The sequence below is a fragment of the Octopus bimaculoides genome, chromosome 8 (genome assembly GCF_046866305.1).
Source record: "Octopus bimaculoides isolate indiv1 chromosome 8, ASM4686630v1, whole genome shotgun sequence".
Lineage (NCBI taxonomy): Eukaryota > Metazoa > Mollusca > Cephalopoda > Octopoda > Octopodidae > Octopus > Octopus bimaculoides.
In genome coordinates, this window is record NC_142935.1 from 8,636,678 (window position 1) to 8,641,677 (window position 5,000).

At 32.8% G+C, this 5,000-nt stretch overlaps 1 protein-coding gene across 3 annotated transcripts in view; it reads left to right on the forward strand.

Moving 5' to 3' along the window:
• The window catches only part of LOC149134309 (uncharacterized), a 132,505-nt gene that overhangs the window by 123,648 nt on the left and 3,857 nt on the right, over positions 1-5,000 (forward strand). The window lies entirely within an intron of this gene.

Here is a 5,000-nt window from a genome sequence, read left to right on the forward strand (position 1 = left end):
AAGTACCAGTTGCGTACTGGGGTCGATCATTAGACTGGCCCCTCCCCCAAAATTTCGGGCCTTGTGCCTAGAGTAGAAAAGAATATTTTCCATAGAAGCTTGTAATTTTCAAGACGCTGTAAAATATTTTGATACATTCAAGATTATAAAAACTGCGTCTTATACGCCGGCAATGGATCTTAGGAAAAGGCTGCTTCGAATTTTAGCAGAGGGGTGAACCACGAAATGGTTCTTGATGCATCTTGGAATTTGTTTACATCTGTTGATGTCTTGCTATCGGTTATAAACGAATCATAAGAGGGGTTGTTTTTGTTTTTTCATAGAAGTGTCGCAGCAAAATTTTCGTATTAGGAATTTATCTGCTCTGATGCTTTACCATTTCTTTCTGACTCTAACTCAATAAATAAATTTTGCCGGCGTATAACACGCATCTTTATAATTTTCAATGTATTAAAATATTGTTCTACTTCTAATGCTGTACTATACTTGTTGCATTTAAAATATAACTGGTACCTCACATTTAAAAACAGGTATTCCCTCACCACTTTGAGTTTGATTTTACTGGTAATCAGAAGTGGGAAGCGTCTGGTTGTGGCGTATCAATCAAATCTTGCTGCTACAATATATAAAATAGCAACAGCTTTCGCACAAACAAGTGCAATGCATTGAATATTTAGTTAACGGATTCTATATATTGGCAATTCACATCGTGCATAAAAGATCATAACCAGAGCTACAAGTTTTATATCCTGTATGGCAATCCTCTTGGGCAAAATATAAACAGCAATACAGTTGATCTGAAAGAAGACAAAGCTACAGTACTCCCATAACGTAATTTATTATGTATTTAATGTTACTTTATTGCAGCATACTATGACAATATCAATGTTTTTCACGCACAGAATCATACATTTCTTCAACAAATCCACTTTAAAATATCTTTCAATGGGCATATAATGAAACATATTGAATTTGTTACTTATCAAAATATGTTTGTAAAAGAGGGACGCGCCTTATACACCAGAAAATATGTTACATAGACTGGCATCTTAAACCAAACAATTAGAATATTTAATAATGGTACCCAGTATGCACCATAATTAAATAAAAGACTGGATGGTCATAACTGGAACGTTTTTGAACATTTATAGGTGTTTTAGTAAGAATTACCTGGGGTTAAACAATAGCAGAAGCATAGCATTTAAGGAAATCAAAGATAAATCACTGTTTTAAACAAGAGCTTTTGGCGGGAATGATTCTCCAGAGAGTAAAAGAAACCGTTATTTTATTTATTTATTTATTGTTTTCGTTTTGTAATTTTTTGAACTCATTCCAGTGTAAAGTTTCCTCATTGATAACGTTGTCCTGTTGAGAAGAGCACCATGAAGACCAAAGTTTCACTTTGCACTGTAAATATACGTCGTATGACTCCCACGTTCCTCTCGACTCGTGGCGGCGCTTAAAAAACTATTATTTATGAATTAAATATTGAGCACATCCAGTCTGGAGCGTGTCGACAAAATAACGGGCTTATCTATATTATTATTATCATTATTATTATTATTATTATTATTATTATTATTATTATTATTATTATTACCGATGTCGTTGTTGCTCTTCTTCTTCTTCTTCTTCTTCTTCTTCTTCTTCTTCTTCTTCTTCTTCTTCTTCTTCTTCTTCTTCTTCTTCTTCTTCTTCTTCTTCTTCCTGCTGCTGTTGTCTAACAGAAAGGCGCTTTCCCGACAGCATGGGTTCGAAAGCCCAACAGCGACAATAAAAATATTTTTGAGATCAAAAATAATAAACATCGTATATTTTCTGTTGTTGAAGACATTGTATTAGAAAGAAGAGACTACATATATGAATATACACATGTATATGCTCTTATATGAACGCATGTGCGTATGTATATATGAGTACGTATACATACATGTGTATTACGCGCAAATGTATATGCGTATACATAAAGTATGTTCGCATTTATATACATGCAAATGTATGTGTATTTATGTACGGATACATATATATGATTGCATCTAAATATGTGTGCGTGTGTGTGTATATATATATATATATATATATATATATATATATATATATATATATATATATATGTACACACACACACACACACACACACATATATATATATATATATATATATATATATATATATACGTATACGCACATATGTAAATATATATATATATATATATATATATATATACAGATATAAATATATATATATATACATATATATATACATACATAAATATATATATATACACATATATAAATATATACGTCTATATATGGTAGCATTTAACTGTGTAGATACACACACATGATATAATATAATATCTATATATATATATGTGTGTATATGTGTGTGTATGTATGTATGTATGTACTTAAAGGCAATATATACGCTTCACATCTTAAAATGTCGACGAGGTAGTTGGGGACAGTGGTGGTGTGGGTGTTGGTGATGGTGTTTTGTCCTCAACGCCGCCATTTTGTTACTAGTTATGATCTAGCATAAATATTTTGTCTTCTCATCTACAATTTTCAACTACCTTTTTGTTTTTTAATGCCAGCATGTCGTAATGTAAGCAAGGGAAATGGGTTCAAACGCTGTCGTAGCTGCGGGCATCCCTTTTACCTCCTGTATCTTGGCTGTCTATATTTTTGTCTGTATACAAGAAAGAAAGAAGTCGTGGCTGTTTAATATGTTTGAAAATAACTGCTGTGTAAGAAAGTCCAAACGAAACCAACCCAGCCCAATCTAATCCAGCCGTACCTAGCCCACCATAGAAGTTTATAGCCGTTTTATTTTCATTTTTGGCTCATATGTCTGTTTTTTCTAACAGTTTGATGGAATCGGTGTCTCTGAGGAGACTAGCTGGGATTCTGTGAGATTTAAGTACAGCAATTATCACAAGATTCTAAAGCCGCTTACAAAAAATAAAAATAGAAATAATTCTTAAAAACAGAAAAAAAAAATTTGCTCATGCATGACTGTGTGGTTAACAACTCGCTTTGCTACTACGTTGTCCCGTGTTCAATCCCACCGAGCGGCATCACAGGCAAGTGATTTCTACTAAGGCCCCGGGCCTACCAATGCATTCGGAGTGAATTTAGCAGACGGAAAATCAAACTTCCTATCGTATATATATATATATATATATATATATATATATATATATATATATATATATATATATATATATATATACACACATATATACCCACAAGGATTACTTTACACGGATACTTACTACTGGAATGAAACTACACTCCAAGTACTGTTCTCTCTTTCTTTCTTTTTTCAGCACATCACACTCACTATCATTTCATACTAAAACTCTCCGCCTATGGATGTAATAATCGATTCCTTTACTATTTCTGTCTCCGATGAAGGGAAGTACTGGATCTTCCCAGAAACAGCTGTAAGACTATCCATAAAATATATTTCCAACCTTACCATTGCTCTCTTTATCCTTTTATATATATATATATATATATATATATATATATATATATATATATATATATATATATATATATATATATATATATATATATATATGTGTGTGTGTGTGTGTGTGTGTGTGTGTGTGTGTGTGTACATATATATATATATATATATATATATATATATATATATATATATATATATATGTACATATATATATATATATATTGCTATTGTTGTTGTCTAATATGAGATCGCCTTAATTAAATAGACCAGTGGTTCTCAACCGGGGCCCGTATGGCCCCTGAGGGTCCATATCAGATTTTTTTTGTGGCGGGTGGGGAGGACGCAACAAAATAGTAAATTTGAGATTCACAATAAGAGTCCTTGAAAAAAACCTTGATTTAGATGTGTGCGTTGGTATGTATCACAAGAAACAGGTTTCTTTCTCTTAATATTTTACTTAGTTCAACCTACAAAATGTGTGGAAGAGAAAACAGGAATTTTGAAAGGAGTTTCTATAAAACTAGTTTATAGACATCAAATGGCTTTGGGGTCTACTAGAATAAGATAGTAATCAAAGGGGTCCTTAGATTTAAAAAAATGGTTGCGAACCCCTGCTTTCGATGTATGTATTGGTATGTATTGTAAGAAGCAGTTAAGTTTCTTTCTCTAACGTTTTACATAGTTCAATCTTCATAAGTTAATGTGTGCAAAACAAAATAGGGATTTTGAAAGAAGTTTCTATAAAACTAGTTTTTAAACACTGGATGGCTATGGGGTTTCACCAATCAAAGGGGTTCATAGATAAAAAAAAAACTGGCTGAGAACCCCTGAGCTAGACCTTAATATAGACGTTCATCCCATGGTTATTAAGGTCTAATTTGTTGTACATTGAGGAATGACATGAAGAATTGGTTGTCGGATTCCATGGTGACTATTCACTTAGTTGTTCGATTAGCTGAACTTCTAAGCTGTTAAATCAAAGCGAAAGTGGTTGCGAGGACTGCATCTGTAATGAAATTCCCAGGCCGAGACAGCTTGCTTCCCAACCACATGGTTCTGGGTTCAGTCCCACTGCGTGGCAACTTGAACGAGTGTTTTCTATTATAGCCTCGGGTTGACCAAAGCCTTATGAGTGGATTTGGTAGAGAGAAACTGAAAGAATCCCGTCGGTCGTATATGTGTGTGCGTTTGAACTCTCACGGTCGCTTGATAACCGACGTTCATGTGTTTATGTCCCTGTACAATAGCGGTTCAGCAAAAGAGACCGATAGAATAAGTCCTTGGGTGGATTTGTTCAACTAAAAAAGACCCTTAAAGCCTCACTCAAAAGACTAAAACAAAAAAATAAAAAATTATATATATATGCGCGCGCATGCGTATATGTGTATAATATAAATATATATTTATATATATATATATATATATATATATATATATATATATACACGTGTGTGTGTATGTGTGTGTGTTATGCATGTATATATATATATATATATATATATACACGTGTGTGTGTATG